Source organism: Canis lupus, chromosome 14, assembly GCF_003254725.2.
Source record: "Canis lupus dingo isolate Sandy chromosome 14, ASM325472v2, whole genome shotgun sequence".
In the NCBI taxonomy this organism is placed as follows: Eukaryota; Metazoa; Chordata; class Mammalia; order Carnivora; family Canidae; genus Canis; species Canis lupus.
In genome coordinates, this window is record NC_064256.1 from 56,172,095 (window position 1) to 56,190,055 (window position 17,961).

General features: G+C 36.8%; 1 long non-coding RNA gene across 2 annotated transcripts; it reads left to right on the forward strand.

The window, feature by feature from the left end:
- The first annotated feature begins 242 nt into the window (after positions 1-242).
- On the forward strand, positions 243-16,349 carry LOC112670901 (uncharacterized). 2 transcript variants are annotated; one of them, XR_003143284.3, is made up of 6 exons: positions 243-385; positions 6,036-6,083; positions 6,806-6,921; positions 8,467-8,575; positions 10,935-11,002; positions 15,274-16,349. It is a non-coding gene; the product is annotated as an uncharacterized LOC112670901 (long non-coding RNA). The 2 variants fall into 2 exon arrangements; XR_003143285.2 differs by lacking the exons at positions 10,935-11,002; positions 15,274-16,349 and adding an exon at positions 8,744-9,768.
- Positions 16,350-17,961: the final 1,612 nt, after the last annotated feature.

The following is a 17,961-nucleotide window of genomic DNA, read 5'->3' on the forward strand; positions in this document are numbered from 1 at the left end:
TCTTTCTTTCTTTCTTCTTTTTCTTTTCTTTCTTTCTTTTTTCCCTTCTTTCTTAGATTTATTTATTTGAAAGAGAGAGAGACAGAAGAGTGAGTGGGGTTGGGAGCTAAAAGGGGAGGGGGAGGGACAAGCAGACTCATACTGAGCTCAGAGCCCTGCACAGGGCTTGATGGCAGGACCCTGAGATCAAGACCTGAGCAGAAACGAAGAGCCAGATGCATAACTGACTGCGCCACCCAGGCACCCCTTCTAATCCCATTTTCTAACCACTATAATACACTGCCTTTTTTTTTTTTTTCCTGTTGGACCAAGAGGATTTACTCAGTTCTCTCTTTCCTTAGAATAAATTCTCTCTCAGAAGTTTCCTGGAGCACTCATGTAAATGGTAAGACAATAGATTGAAAGCCTGTGGTGAATACATCTTGTGATCAAGCTCAGTTGCTCTTATATTCTGTTCTTTATACTGAGAGTACTTTAAAGCCCAATATTGATACATTTTTGTAATCAAGCATGTGAACTGCTGGCCCAAGGATGTCCAGTGGCAATTTCAGAATGTATTCCTCTGGGTAGAATTGGGTTTAATATTTTGCATTTTTTCTGTTGATGAAATTAAATCACTAAAAACAAAATTGGAATACTTTCTGATAATAGAAAACTAGGTTCTGTGGAAGAAAATGTATTTTCTGTATTCAAAGAGTTGTGGGTTTTTGCATCTAGATCTTCAGGTGCCTCTTAAGTATTGGATGTAATAAATAGTTGTTGAGAAACAAGTTGCATGTAGATCCAGGATTTTAAAATGTATATATAATGATAAGGATATTTTATAAAATGTCTAAGAATTGGAAATATTGAAGATGAAGAAAAAGTTTAGCCAAGTGGTGCTCATGAAGAACTTTGTTTTTTCAAGAACACAGTAATGTAACTACCATGGCTGACTAAACTGTGTATCTTATCATTACAAATAACTTCTGTGTAATCAATCCACACAAAGCATTCCATTGGAGGCCCTTTTTGATTACAGGTTGCTTGCTTTTACTTCAAGGTCAGGGAAGCTGGTAGAATTTGTTATGAATGGTATAATTGTTGAACATTTAAGCAAACATAATCTATCAGGGGATGAACACAATGATTTACGTAAGGGGAAATCATGCCACCCAATCACGGTGAGTTCAATGAAATGATAAATAGTTACCTGAAAAAAAGAGGAACAAGTAGATGTAACTTATTAACATTAGAAAAAAATGCCTTTGACAAAGTCTTCCTCCTCCCTAGTGTGTCCCACCATTCCCCACACATATGCGAAAACACATACACTACTCATCCATACCTGGAACTAACTCTTAAAATAGACTATAGGGTTGGAGGAAAAGCTTTGTTTTATTTAGGAACTGACTTAGAAGGCAGTAACAAAGATTTGGTACAGTTACTTGTTTAAAAAGAAAGCTTGGGGGGCCCCTGGGTGGCTCAGTCAGTTAAGCATCTGCCTTCGGCCCAGGTTATGATCCCAGGGTCCTGGGATGGAGCCCCACATTGGGCTCCCTGCTCGGCAGGGACCCTGCTTCTCCCTCTCCCTCTGCTGCTCCCCCTGCTTGTGCACACACTGTCTCTCTCTCTCATCAAATAAATAAATAAAATTGTAAAAAAAAAAAAAAAAAAGTTTGGGGGCGCTTGGCTGGCTCAGTTGCTAGAGCATGCAACGCTTGATCTTGAGGTTGTAAGTATGAACCCCACATTGGGTACAGAGATTATTTAAATAAAAAATAAATAAAAATAATGATGAAGTTTGGTAGCTGGCTTTCTCAGTAAGAGGTACTGAGGTTAATGTTAAAAATCTATAAATCAGGCATTTATATTAAACCACCAAGTTCATAATCACATATCAAATGCTTTATGGATGTGATAGAAATTAACAAAGATGTTTTTTAAAGCCTGAAATGCTAGGAGAGAAGATAGAAAAAAGATAGTTAAACTCTTGTATGGCTAAGATAAGGTGTATGTTTAGAAATAATCCGAATTATCATTGTAGGGACATGATCTTATAAGAGTCAGCATAGACCTTCCTTAGAGATTTTGGGAAGGTAATAATGATGGCTCATTTAAGAAATTTAGAAATTTTATTTAGTTATTTTATTGTAAAATACATATAACACAATATTTACCACTTTAACATCTTAATGGTGTAATTAAATAGTGCTAAGTACTTCGTCATGTTTGTGTAAACATCACATAATTTTTTCCATTTCCCTAACTTTCATCATCCCAAACAGAAAGTCTACATCTATTAAACAATAAATCCCTATTTCCCTCTCCCCTTGGTGCCTGGTAACTTCTATTCTGCTTTCTGCGTCTACAAATTTCCTATTTTAGATAACTCATGTAAGTGGAATCATACAATAGTTTTTCTTTTGTGACTGGCTTCTTTCATGTAACATAATGTTTTCAAGGTTCGTTTCATGATGTGTAGTGTGTATCAGAACTTCATTCTTTTTAATGGCTGGATAATATTCCATTGTATTTGGCTTTTTTTTTTTTTAAAGAAAGTGTATGCTATCAGCCATGCACTGTGTTAGATATTTGATGGACAATATCTCACATCATCCTCACAACAATTGGCAGACAGGTAGTATTATTATCTCCAGTTATAGATGAGAGCACTGGGGCCTAGCAAGTTTAAGTGATATGTTCTAGTTAGTGGTAAGATGGAATTTGAGCTAGGCTCATCTGTCTCCAGGTCCAGTTGATTTAGTAGTACAGTACACTATTCTCTTACTGTTTGTTATGTTCTCTCTTGAAACACTCATGGATTTGATCAGTGAATTTCAGGAAATACGTAGAGCTTAGGAACATGTACAGAATGACATTTTAGAATAAACAAAGAATTGAAGAATATTTGCTGTCGCCCCTCCCAGCAATTTACAAATAGAGAATTTTTCTTCTGAGTAGATGAAGGTGGAAAGGGAAAGAACTGGAGTTAAAACCTGAAGGCCGGCAGCCTGGGTGGCTCAGCGGTTTAGTGCTGCCTTTAGCCCAGGGTGTGATCCTGGAGACCCGGGATTGAGTCCCATGTCGGGCTCCCTGCATGGACCCTGATTCTCCCTCTGCCTGTGTTTCTGCCTCTCTCTCTCTCTCTCTCTGTGTCTCTCATGAATAAAAAAATTAAAAAAAAAAAAACCCTGAAGGCTATCCTTAGGACAAATAGAATCTTATTTGACAAATTGTGGAATATTAGAAATAGAGATTTTCCCTTAAAAACTTTCAAAGTGAAAATTTAAGGTAAAGAAAATAACTGTACCATTTTAAAAAGTGGAGGTCACAGAGACTGAAAATATAAATAAGAATTTACATGGGTTTATGTAACCTATTAAGAGAAAAATAAAGATGCTATGGGAGTTCTCTAACTTCTTTAAGCTGGTGGTACAGAGGGCAGCTATACTATTCTATATTGCATGCTGTAGCCACACTCTTAAAGCCAGATGTATTGACTTAAAGGTTATCTATTACAACATCCACTTGTAGCAAACTGTCCCTCAATCTGTATTTTAACACTTCCAGTGACAGGGAGAAAGTATAATCTCATTTCATTACTAGGCTGGTCAGACATACTTTATGTTGATAGTAGATCTTCCTTCTTTGGTTTTCCAGCCTGAGGTCTTTTTTTTTTTTTTTTTTCCATGAGACTTTGCAGAAGCAGCCTAATGTTTTCATCCTATGATAGCCTTTCAACTATTTGAAGACTGCATCATGTCTCTCCTATACACATCTTCCCCAGCTTGAGATGATTAGCAGCCAGGACTTGAGAAGCCAAGATGCTAAATAAATAAGCCTGGATTTTGCTCTTAAGATCCTTGTATGTATCTAACAGGTTACAAAAGCTCTTAACTACAAAGTAAAATATTAATAAGTTGGACTTCATTAAGTACTTCTTTCACCAAATGATACCATTAAGAGAGTTAAAAGTCAACCTATTGAGGGGAAGAGGATATTTGCAATATATTATATCTGATGAAGGACTTCTACCAGAATATATAAAGAACTCCTAAAAATCAGTCAGAGAGAGGCACCTGGGTGGCTCAGTGGTTGAGTGTCTGCCTTTGGCTCAGAGCATGATCCTGGGGTCCTGGGATCGAGTCCCATATTGGGTTCCCCCTGCAGGGAGCCTGCTTCTCCCTCTGCCTGTATCTCTGCCTCTGTCTCTCATGAATAAATAAATCTTTTAAAAAATAAATAAATAAAATCAGAGAGAGGGAACACATAATCTAGTGGAAAACTGAGCAGATGAACTGAGTATTTCATGAATGACCATATTGAATTGGCCAGTAAATATAAAAATGTGTTCAAAGTCATTAACCATCAGAAAATGCAACTTAAAAAAAAAAAAAAGAAAATGCAACTTAACACCACAATTAAATACTACTACTTACTCACCAAAATGACTAATGTTAAAAAAGAAAAAAAAAACAAACAAACCTGGTAATGCTAAGTATTATGTTGAATGTGGAGCAACTAGAGCTGCCATATGCTGTTGGTAGAATGTAGATTGTGAATTGGTACTAACACTTTGGAAAACTATTCCAATTTCTCCTAAAGCTGAACATATGCAAAACCCATGACCCAGATTTTCTACTTGTCCTCCCAGATACTCTAAAAAGATATGCAAAAACTGCAAACAATCCCAATGTTTGTTGGGAATAGAATGGATGATTTTATTAATATACACATACAGTGGGATACTATGAAGCAATGAAAATGAAGAGACTACTTTTACATACAACAACATGGATGAACCCCACAAACATAATTTGAGTGAAAGAAGCCACACGTCTAAGAGATCACACTGTAGAGCTCCATTTATGTGATATTCAGGCCACATAAACCTATGGTGGTAGGAATCAAAGTAGCAGTTTCTTTGGAGAGGAGATGAAGATTGAGAGGAGCCAGGAAGGAAGCTTCTGATTTGCCAGGACACCCTATTTCTTGATCTGGTGGTAGAACTTGAATTCCCTTTGTAAAAAGTCATTACGCTGAATTGCATATGTTTCTATATGTATACTAAATCTTTTTAAAAGGACAATAAATGGGTCTAAACATTCCAGTTACCCAAAATGCAGGGCTAACTGTGTGATTAAAGAGTCCATATTTTCATAGTAAGCACAATAGTAAAGACATCAAAACTTAACGCTTATACAAAATTTAAGTTTGTATAAAGTTGTACAGAGAGACTGTCATTTCTTAATCCTTAAAACTCCTTTTCCAGAAAATGAATTGTAGCTCATCCCTTTTAAAGAACGAGAGAGCTGGGCAATAAATGAGCCATTCACAAATGTAAATTTGCATTATTTTGGGATTTTGTAATATATGTGAAGTGTTCAGGGGAGATCTGGTCCACACTCAGCACTCAGGGAAGGCACTTATTGTTAACCTTTTGGCACCGCATCACATGGTAAACTTCCTTTGGGTTTCCTAATGATGGAAATGTCAAGGTCTCTTCCTCGAACCTGAACTACTGTGTTCAGGAGGCTCTTGCAAACTTTCAGACCTACATAGTAATTCCTGTTTTATTTTGTCTTGGTAAAAATTTCAACTTCTAGACTATTGAGATCTTTATGAACTGGAATTCACTGAGCTTCATTCTCAGCATCAATGGTCTTGTTACTTAGAAAGGACTAGAGCTAAAACCCAGCAGACCACCCTTATTCACCATTATCCTGGCCTCTATATGGTGACTAGTGATCAGACCCTTTTGGATGTGGTCATTCAGTCAGTTATAAATACCACCGGTGGAACTGCCAGTCCATGACACAATTCCCCCCGCCCCCCGCCCTATTCTGACATTTTCAGATATTTGTATACTTACTTTAATGCAGTTCATCAGGACTATGTTAAATAGTGAAATATTTCCCAAGTTAAAAACATTATTTTTTATGCTTTTTAACTCCTATGTGAGTGGCAGGATAATATGGCAAATTAATGTGGCTTTGAAAAATTTTATAACAATACACATTTCTCATCGTAAAATGTGCTTTTTTTCACTACAGGGGAAGCTTCCTTACTTTTCACTTTTCTCTTTTGCCACCAGAGGGCAGGTGAGTAAGAGAGAAGAAAATGAAAGCATCTCTTCTTCACGTTGATTCAAACTAAACACTTCTCTGAAATATTTACAAAGCAGGTTATTTTGTTTCTTTAATTATTCTATTTTGAAGCAATTTATCTAAGTAGAAGTTATAATTTTTAATAGATACATTTGGCCTAATAAATGACTTCCAAGTGAAATTATTTGAATTTTTAATCATTTTTGAATCAATGATTGTATTGAAAATATGAATGTTCTTTATATTTTGAGGCCATATGACCAAAGTGCCCTCTCTTAGTTTGGGTAATACTGATTAATTAGACTCATTTTATATTGGTCTTCTAATTTAGTTATGGATATGTTTATGTGTTTATTTTGCATATGTATCTTAATACAGCCATTTGGACATTACTTCAATATGCACAGTTGTTAAGCATAGTTTACAGTGTATTAATCAAATAATGAGTCTATATAATTGAAGGAAATCCCAGTGCAGAACTGTACACCCCAGCAATGTCTAAATATAATTTTAGTAGGTATATTAAGATGTTTTCTCTTGCAACTTTAAATTTGTTTAATCAATAGTAAAACATCCTTTTCAAAACATTAGATGGTATCATAAACGATGTAATTCAACAGCTCACGACAGCTTGCATGTAACCTTTGTTAAATCAGAAGTCAAGCGGCAGCTTGGAATTTTGCCTTCCCTCCTTGAATAACGCCTTTGTTCTGAAGGTGTAGGAGCAGATGAGAAAATGAATAGGTTCTCTCATGGGGAGGATAAATCTTCATACTGCTTATTCCATGTCCTGGGAATTCTTTCTTACTTCTCCTCATTGTGAACCTCATTGGTAAGAATCTTTTTTTATTTTTAACCTGTCAAACAAAATTCTGCATAGTGCTTGGAACACTGCTGGCACACAGTGAGTGCTTTATAAGCTTTAGCTGTTATCACACAGGTATCAACTCATCTTAACTTTAATCCAGTTACTGAATCAGCCAGGGGATCATGTAGAAAATTGAAAAAAAGTTGAAAAAAACTGTAAAAGGAAAAACTAGGAACTAGAAAAATAATCTCATTTCTCAGAAGTCCTAATTCTGTTCCTCATTCATTCAATGGGGAAAAAAACCTTGACTTGAGTGACTCTTCACATCTAACTCTATTGAGCAAATGGAAGCAATAATGTTTGTCACTTAGTTGTCTCAGACTAAATGCTTCCTGGTATTGTGAATTGGTGTTGAATTTCCTGACGGTGTGTGATGAATATGTTATGGGATAAGATCTGGTTGTTCTAGAAGGACTAAGCTGGATGAGGAAGAAAAATCTTACCTTTGATGAAGGATCCCCCTGGTCTCAATAAGGAGTTTTTTTAAAACGGTGAACAATAAAGTGTTGCTTTTGATTATCCCCCCGAGGTAGCTTATAGCTTGGGAAGCAGGTGGAGGGAGAATATAAGGAAAGGGTCTTCAGGACTCAGGAAAAAGGAAATTCTTCTGGTTGGCACAGTGAAGAACCCTCAGGCTGAGGGTTGCTGTGGCTTCCTCCTTACCAGTCCCCATATCATCTCTTCCTGCTCTGTCGAGCCACAGTGTATATTTATTCCAGTTTAATCCTCTCAAAATACAATGCACTGATGTTCTTCCATTGTCAAAACCCCATACTGACTCCTTTTTGCCAGTGATGATAGTACGAGTCACCTACTGCCATTTGTGACCCTAAACTACATGGTTCCAATCTGATTTCCCATGTTCACTTCCTTCTCTACTTTCCACACACCACCCCAACAGTGCCGTTCCTAAATAAGCATCTCTTTGCTTATGTCTTTCTCATTTCTTACTGTCAGTGGCTCCTTGTCTTTCAAGATCCGTCTTCAATGACATGTCCTCTGGAAGACATTCTAATTCTAACCTGGAAATGACCTTTGGTGCCATTGAGTCTCATGGCTATTTATATTTGTAGAATGACTCTTATCTTATCCTATCATCTATACTAGGTATTTTCATTTTTATTTCTTTTTTTTTTCTGCTGACAATAAGCTCTTTGAAAGCAGAGACTGTGTTTTGTCCTCAGAGATTAGTTTGATGCCCTGCAGAGTTTGTCAGATATTCAGAAAAGCCAAGGCCATTTGCATTTTTTTTTGAGGACTTCAGTATATTAAAAACTGAAGAAATGGCAGGGTGACAAAATTATGGTTGTATTTTAAATGTTGCATTAGGCAAGCAGATCAATTAAACACACACATTCCCACGACAGTCACCAAAGGAACTGTGTTGTTAGTAAGTTGATCATAAGATTTCTAAAAAACTGAACTCATAGTATACTTAGGTTGATGTAGTCTGGTAACAGGACACAGGTTTAACGTTGACCAGTGACTATCTTCTTTCTGTCTTATCAGCATATCTGTGGAACTGTGCCTCATTTAAGGCCTGGGCCCAAGGACCCTCTGACTTTCTATGTGAGAGGCCCTCACAGATGGTCGACACCTGATAAATGTATTTACCGAAGTGAGTTAAATTTAATTATATGCCCCAAAGGTACTGTATATAAATATAATGCCTTTATTCCAATATTTTAATGTGGTCAGAATATTATTAGAAAATAAAATTGAAAGTTAATATTAACTTCTAATTTAATGTCTATAATTTAACTTTTACTTGTTTTACACTTGTCAGATCAAAGAACTAGACACTGGGGAGAAGAAGTACTCATTCTCACTGACTGACTGCCCATTTCCCTGTACTGTGTATGAGATGCATAATGAGAACTGTGTTTTCTGTGACTCTTCTGATTGAGTAACAAGGATGAACACTTGATGAGAATCAGAATAACTTATTTCTAGAAACTAGGCTAGGGCTAAAAAATAATGAAGATTCCAAAAATATTTGGAATTCATGGCTGCAGGGTTTAAAGTTGGTATCAACACTAAATAATTCTCTGCTATTAGTAGAGCTTAAATTTGCCTGGTTTAGAGGTACTCCCACTGAGCTACATAAATACATGAATTGGTATTTCTGTGATCCTCCTCCTAATACAGTGCATAGAAATCAGGCATGCCTAAAAGCGTGGACTCATTATTGGAATTACTACTGTTTACTTTTTGAAATGTATGTATGTATTTGTTTCTGATATAATCTCATTTTCTTAGACTAGTTAGTAGAATGGTGTGTTTCAGGCCCTTCCTTGCTATATTAATATAAACCTATTCTTTTCTATAAAACTATTTTATAATGAAAAGGAGAAGAAGAAATAAAGAGAACTCAGTTACTTGTGACAACTCAGTAGTAAGAAAGAAAATTTGGGGGATCCCTGGGTGGCGCAGTGGTTTAGTGCCTGCCTTTGGCCCAGGGCACGATCCTGGAGACCCAGGATCGAATCCCACGTCGGGATCCCGGTGCATGGAGCCTGCTTCTCCCTCTGCCTAGGTCTCTGCCTCTCTCTCTCTCTCTATCATAAATAAATAAAAATTTAAAAAAAAAAAAAAGAAAGAAAATTTGGTTATTTAAACATCAGATATCAAGCTTTTCTTCTATTCCCATAAACCTGAGGGATTTGACATATTCCCACAATATCAGTGGTTCAAGAAGCAGGAATAGAGATGGGTCAGGAACCAAGGAGTGGTAAAGTAGAATTAATTAATTTATACAAGATATAGGTGATTCTGAAATGCCCTTCACAAAAATCATTCCTAAGAGATAATTAAATGCGTGAAAACTTAAAACATTAGATTATTTGTCAGATTTATCAATAATCTGAAGTATATTATTTATTTACAGTTATCTAAACTTTATTATACATTAAAAACATTAAAAAATCTGTAATAGCACTAAAGTTTTTTTAGTAACTGGAAGGAAATTGCTAAATGAATAACCTCATACCCATATATGTTTCATATTCTCATTTTTCACCTATAAAATTTTAAATGTATCAAGAGTTAAAAGCATTTTGTCATCCTACAATTTAACTGTAGCACATGAAAATGTTTAAGATCCAGTATAACTGAACTATTAATATGCAAATGTTATCAGTATAGAATTTTACAGAAAAAAATGAAGATGGTTTTATAAAAAACCTAAAGACAAACAACAGGGCTGGGTGCTGGGTGCTCAGTGGTTGAGAGTCTGCCTTTGGCTCAGGGTGTGATTCTGGACTGGGGATTGATTCCTACACTGGGCTCCATCCGAGGAACTTGCTTCTCCCTCTGCTTGTGTCTCTGCATCTCTCTGTGTGTCTCTTGTGAATAAATAAATAAAATCTTAAAAAATATATATAAACAATAGTTTGCATATGCATAAATATGCCTGAAGAGTGGTTCTCATAATGAATGACTTAATGACCAGCACTTTCTAGTTAAGTAGGAAGTACATATACTTGGCTAATAGGCATTTGAAAATACATATGTATTTGTGTGCAAAACTCTGTTAATTATATAGCTGTGGGGATCCCTGGGTGGCGTAGCGGTTTGGCGCCTGCCTTTGGCCCAGGGCGCGATCCTGGAGACCCGGGATCAAATCCCACGTTGGGCTCCCGGTGCATGGAGCCTGCTTCTCCCTCTGCCTGTGTCTCTGCGCCTCTCTCTCTCTCTGTGACTATCATAAATAAATAAGGAAAAAATATTTAAAAAAAAATTATATAGCTGTGAAACAAGCAATGCAGTCCCAACCCTAGCAAGGATTATAAAAAGAATTTAAATTTTGTCTTTTTTTTTAAAAGCTGTAAACTTACATATTTCTGTGCAGTGTTACAAAACAAAACCCTGTCCATGTCCTTATATACAGAAGACATGGAATTCCATGCTCAAGTGCAAGAAACTTCCATTACTCTCCATACTCATCATTCAGCCTTTACCCTTTCTGCCATTCACAGGCCCTGCAACATTGGTTTGAGCTCTGGCCTGAATTTCTGGATGAGAGGTGCCCCATCAACCGGAAAAGGTGACAAGAGGATATTTTTCCTTAATCCTCTCTTTACTTACCCTTTGTTCTATAGCATGGACTTCTTGGGACTCAAGAGAACAACCACACAGAATCCTTTTTTGCTAAATGCCAGAAATCTGTGATGCTAAGAGCCCAGTTGAATTTTCTAGTTTAAATGATTTCACAGGTATCACACAGTAAAAACTTAAAAAAATTTCTCTTCTTCATTAGGATCTCTTGTTAAAAATATAAAGGAAATTAATTCTACAATTTCCTATTCTCAATGATTTTGGTTCACTGAATAACATTTTATCCCATGACAATGTAGTGAAGGGACATGGTCTTGAGATCGGCTCGATCTAATCCAGGACTACCTGTACTAGATGTAAAGCTATAGATAAGTATGTTAAAGATTCTTTTGAAACTGATTTTCCTTAAGAGTAGAATGGCATAATAATAATGATCTCGTAAGTATACTGAAAGAGTTAAACGAGAGAAAAACACATAAAAGGCTTAAGCACTTTAGGGACTCCACACTAATTCCTTGCATTTAGTTTGTCCTGGATATACAGGTGGATTTGATTCAGATTGGAAAACAAGCCAGGTACAACCAAGTGAGGAACAAAGATGCATGTGCTTCAATGTCTTCTAATATTAGTGGATCCACAAAGAAAAATATTATTTTTGAAACGTGTTACTATACATTTTCCAACAGGGTTGTAAAAGCTATGGCTGAGCAGCTATTTCCAGAATACTTTTTTTGAGTGAAATGTGACAGCTCTTTGTCAGTTCACTGCAATCCATGGAAACATTTAAAGCTGAAAATCAGTAACAGTAACCACAGTATAGGAATAAGAGAGTGGGAAGGGAATTTCATGGATTGAATAGAATTATTTAAAATATTTTCCCAGAGAAAAGAGAGAATAGATCCTTAAAATTGCATGTTTTAATCTAATAATTTTTTTAAAAATCCAAATGGTTTTTACACAATACAATGGGAGCAAAAGTGTGTTACTACCCTGTGGGCAAATTCACTTTTATTTTTAAGTCCTACAACTTTTATAGTGAGTAGCTAGTATTATCTTGAAACTTTGGGGTGATTGAAGAATTCCATCTTCTTAGTATAGCTACAGGATTATTGAATAATTGCAGACCATTTTGATGGTCCTGAGTTGACACAGGAACATGAAGATTTTTTTTTTCTTGTGAACTTTTGTGAGATCGAAGAAATTTAGTAGAGGTTTTTTTTTTGTTGTTTGTTTGTTTTAGCTTTGATTTATTTTAAAGGAATATTCATTGGCCCTTGGTTTTTACATGATTTATCTCCCACTGGTGGTAGGAAGTTTTTTTTAAGGTCATGGAGTAACCCAATTTGAAGCCACTTTTCCAGACTTGTGAAGTTTTGTGTTCTGAGACCTGGATCCTATGGTCACCCTTGCAAAAGAAATAATTAATTGAGAATAATAAATGTAAAGGGTATTAACTTTGAAAATGCTAAATATGAGATAAAGGGATCTGACTTGGCTTGAGACATTATTATTAAATGTTATTTTTTAAAGATTTATTTATTTATTTAATATCTAGAGAGAGAGCAAGGGAGTGTGACGGGGGAAGAGAGAGAGAGAGAGAGAGAGAGAGAGAGAGAGAGAGACTCTTCAAACAGACTCCAGACTCCCAACTGAGTTTGGGGGCTGGTGAAGCTCAGGACCTATGAGATCATGACCTGAGCAGAAACCAGGTTGGATACTTAACGAACTGAGCCACCCACGTGTCCTTATTAAATATTATTCAAGTTGTTAATAATTTGTTGTAACATGGAAACTGTGCCACAGATCAGTAAAAATATTTCTTTAATTTTTAAATACAAATTAAAATTTTTATATTAAAGCAGTTTTAAATTTGCAGAAAAATTGTGAAGATACAACAGAGAGGTCCTGTATACCCCATACTCAGTTTCCACTATTATGAGCAGCCTGCATTAGTATGGTACATTTGTCACAATTCATGAACAAATATTAATAAATTATGATTAACTGAAGTCTATACTTTATTAAAATTTCCCAAGTTTTTACCTAATGATCCTTTTCCACTCCAGGTTCTCATCAAGGATAACACACTATATTTAGTTTTCATGTCTGCTTGGCTGTTACAGCTTCTCAGTTTTTCCTTATTTTGGAAGACTGAGAGTTTGGGATTTGTTTGTTTTTTTCGACTGAGATTATATTGGTCAGGTTACTTCTTAGTAAAGTTACTCTTTTCTCCCCTCAGTACTGTGCTCCCTGGAAGGAAGTCATCATGTATAGTTCACACTTAAGAGGAGTAAAGAGTTGAGCTCCACCTCCTTGAGAGTGAAGTATCTTCATAAATTATTTGAATTCTGTGTAAGAAATTTGTTTGTTTTCCCCTGTTAGTTTATTCAATTATTTGTTAATGTCAGCATGGACTTGTGGATATTATTTTATGATACCAATTGATTTATAATTATTTTATTGACAAATTGTTCTGGCTTTGACCATTGGGGTTTTTATATGTGACTCTTATGTCCTTTTGAAATACACCCCCCCATCATTGTATTTTGTTGTTGTTGTTTTAAGCACTTCCTTTCTGGCACTACAAGATGCTCCATGCTCATCTTGTACTTTTCCTGCCTCAGTCCTAAAAGTAATTCTGGTTTCTACTATTAAGGAGAATAGTATTACAAACCAAGATCTGGGTGCTAGGGTGTATATTGCTTGCCACTGAGATGTCCTTGCTTCTAGGCTGTCTCAGCTGACAGAGCAAGAAAATATATGCATGTGTACTGACTTTGTGTTTACACACATCTATAAATATTTCCACACGTAAGCATCTGTATCTTTATTAAGCTGAGCGTGAGTTTGTACTGCTGTCTCTAATTCTAATTCATGACCACAGGGATCATTCTAACCTCTTCCCCTTGCTTATCTGTAACTTCCCACTCCAACAGTAAGAAACCTGACTTCCACCCTCCACTGTCTGTTTGCTTAATTTTTCATTTCCATGATACGTGCATAGTGTTTTCAAAATTGTTAATCGGTACCCAGGGGATATTTTATCAGCCAGAGGTGCACTTCATGTTGGCTCTTCTACTGTCAGTTTTATGTACTCCACACATTTCCAGAGTTACTTAGTCCAGAGCCTTTTCCTCCCACTCCTTTCAGTGAGGTTGTTTCATATATTTGTAATATATTTAGATTCTCTTGTCACATTCTGCATTCCATCCTGGAGTTCCTCTGCATCCCCCATCTCCTAAATGATTTTTTAAAAAATTCACGTTTGGAATAGCTTTACTCCCCTAAAAATATTCCTTGTGCTTTACCTATTGTCAACCTTAAAAATAAAACTGTCAGTTATTTTACCGGTAAAATAGTTTATGGGGGCATAATTAAGAATGGCAATTCAGAACATTCTGGCCTATGGCAAAACCATAGGCAAGCCTGGAGTCCACTTTTATAGAGGAAAGGCAGGGGTGGGGTGTGAGAGAGGTTGACGGGGGAGTTGGGAGGGCCTATAATAAACAAAATGTCCATTAGACTAAACTGGGAGTTCCAAGTTTAGTGGCTTTTCATTGGCTATGTTTTGATAGTCTCTCATTGGCTGGGCTGTTGCTGAACAAGGAGAAAATCTTTCTTCTTCTGGATAGGGTAGTAAAGTATCGACTTCTTCCTGTGAGGAATGCCAGGTAAGCCTCTTCCTGTTTGGGTCTGTAATTGAAGAGGAGTGTTAGGGGCATGAGAGCTCCCTCTTCTGACCTCCCTGTTCCAGGTGATTTTATTAATTTTCACACGATTTAACCCCCTCCTCATCCCAAACTCCTGGCAATCACTGATCTGTTAACCTCTCCCTGTAGTTGTATTTTTTTCTAAAATATGTGTAATTGAAATCGTACAGTATGTAGGCTTTTCACATTGGCTTCTTTCACTAGCAATACACATTTACATTCATTCATGTCTTTTCATGGCTTAACAGTTCATTCCTTTTGGGGGGTCCTGAGTGACTCAGTAGGTTGAGCATCTGACTCTTGAGTGTGGCTCTGGTCATGGTCTCACTGAGATTGGGTCCACCTGGGGCTCTGTGCCCACTGGTGTCTGCTGGAGATTCTTTACCTCTCCCTCTGCCCCTCCCCCTGCTCCTGCATGCTCTCTCTCTAAAAGAAATAAATAAATCCTTAAAAAAAAAGTTAATTCCTTACTGAGTAGTATTCCACTTTGTAGATGTACCACAATTTGTTTATCCGTTCACTGATTGAAGTATACCTTGTTTACTTCCAGGTTTTGGCAATTGTGAATGAAATCACCGTAAACATTCACATGGAGATTTTTGTGTGGACTGAAGTTTTCCAATCAGTTTGGTAAATACCTCAAAGTATGATTGCTAGATTATATAGTAAGACTATATGTAGATAGCTTTGTAAGACACTGCCAACTTCATTCTCCAGGAACTATACCATTTTGCATTCCTACCAGCAATCCTCACCAGTGATTGGGATTGTCAGTTTTTTGGATTTTAGCCATTCCAAAGGGTGATTAGTGGTATCTAAACGCTTGTTTTCATTTGCAATTCCCTAATGGCAAATGATGATGAGCATCTTTTCATATGCTTATTGGCCATCTGTATATCTTCTTTGGTGTAGTATCTGTTCAGATGTTTGGCTTATTTTTTAAATTGGGCTGTTTGTTTTCTTATTGTTGAGTTTTAGTTTCCCCTTCTTTTGAAAGAACTACATAAACAAAAATGAAAACTGGTTGAGGAGATGCGCATTTAAAAAGTCATAAAAAATCATCCCATACACATTGCATTCTTTCTTGTAAACAACAACAACATGGAAGGACCAGTTTAGCCTTCAGTAAATCACTAATGTGAGGATGTGAAATTTGAAGCACACACATATTTATTGAGCATTTATTCTTTGTCAGGCAATGCATTAATTTTATTCCTTATATGAACTCATTTAATTTTCATAATAGTCCTATGTAATGGAAATTCTTGTTTCCCCCATTTTACAAATGAAGAAATCTCACCTCCCAGTGGAAGAGTTCTAACCCCCTGTGCCATACTATCTGATAGAAGATAAATTTGAAAATGAGATGATCTAGGGTTTGTTTTCTTACACAGCCAAATGAAACTATCTTAAAATTAACTCTGAGCGAACAGAAACAGATTCCAGAAAATAGCCCATTTTTCTTCAGATTGAGATTATTACAGATTGTTACAAGCCTCAAATTCGTTTGGGTTTGTGTGAGAATACATTCAGATCTACCCTTGAAGTGAGGTCTACACTTTTTCTCCGATCTTTAAATCTAAATCTATTTTGCAACTTAAAAAAAAAAATCTTCACTTTTTGAAAGCCAGCAAGATAAAATGTTAATAATCAAATAGGCTGTTTTTCCCCTGCCCTGTTTTAGGCCAGACAGATAATTTTCAAGACTCATTAGCTTTATTATTTAATAGGTGTCTAACAAAAGGAATTCCTACAGACAAGTAGAATCCTGACCAAAGTGGGTCTTGAAAAATAGAGCTGCACGGTTGCAGCCGGTGGCTGGCTGTGAGCCGGGCGATGAGCCTGCTGTGTGGGACTGGGTGTTCCACCCTGCCTGGCTGGCCTCCAGGGAGCTGTCAGTTACTGGGTTCTCACAGTGCCAAGCACTAGCAGGTGCAGCAAGGTTCAAGGTTTCTGTTCCCCAGTAGTGTGGAGAGCATGCAGGTTGTCTGACAGTAAACCTGATGAGTACCCTGTGGGCCCAGAGGGAATGAAGAGTGGAGCTCGAGCTTTGCTTTGGGGGATTGACATTTGCATTGACAGAGATCTGAGAACCTGCTGCTTCTCACAGGGCCTCTCCCTGGACTCTGAGAGGAGTGAGGAATTTGCACAGTCTTCTGGAGAAATAGAGGACTGGGACACTCCCATTTTGGAGGCTTTTAGTATTTGATTTTTTTTTTTAAGGAAAAAATTGCCAAGAAAGAGTTTTAAAAATTGTGTGTTTTTTAAAAGAGTTTATTTATTTATTCATAAGAGACAGAGAGAGGCAGAGACACAGGCAGAGGGAGAAGCAGGCTCTGTTCAGGGAGCCTGATGTGGGACTCGAACCGGGTCTCCAGACACACGCCCTGGGCTGAAGGTGGTGCTAAACCCCTGAGCCACCTGGGTTGCCCTAAAATTTGTGTTTTATTTTATATGTTTGTGTTTTAGAAATTAATGCTCTTAAAAAAAAAAAAGGAAATTAATGCTCTTAACATGCAAAAAATAGAATGCAGTGTGCTTGTGGCACTTACATTAGACATGTAAAGAGATGTGTAAAACTCCTAGGATTTATCAGGATAGTATCTTCTAATGAACTACTGGTGGCCTGAGCCAATTGTGAGTCAAACGCTTAAAATTACTTGATGGAAGTATTTTTTTTCTATTCCTCACAGGGTGTCTTTGTGACTAGACATAATGATCTCTGAGAAGATGTTGTTTTTCAGTCTTAAAACCAGGAATGGGGAAAGAATGCAGGCCTGTGGTGAGGGCAAAAGAAAGAGAGGTGAAAGAGATTTAGGGAGTTATTGTAGATTTTTCAGGACCAAAGAGAATCCAGAATAAATGACAGAAACATTGATGCTGGTCATTTCCTCTGGGCTCAGGCAACTAATGCTTTGCTTTGTCAGTCTGAGTAGCAATTTAAGATCCAAGAAGCCCTTAGAAAGTTCTAACAGAATTCTGTCTTGTTCACTTTTCCTGGCAAAGAGCTGGAACACTATAGGCTTTCCAAAAACATTTGTGGAATGGAGTCAGAAAGCCACTTTACTTCACTTTACTTTTGTTTGTTCTGCAAAAATACTTTAAATGTTTAGAAATTTGTGGCATAAACTGATGATGACACATATCCCTCCAAGCTTTTATTCAATGCTCATGCAAACACACATATGCAACTTGTCTGTCTCTTTTCACCTACTTCTTGAGATGCAAATAAGGTCAC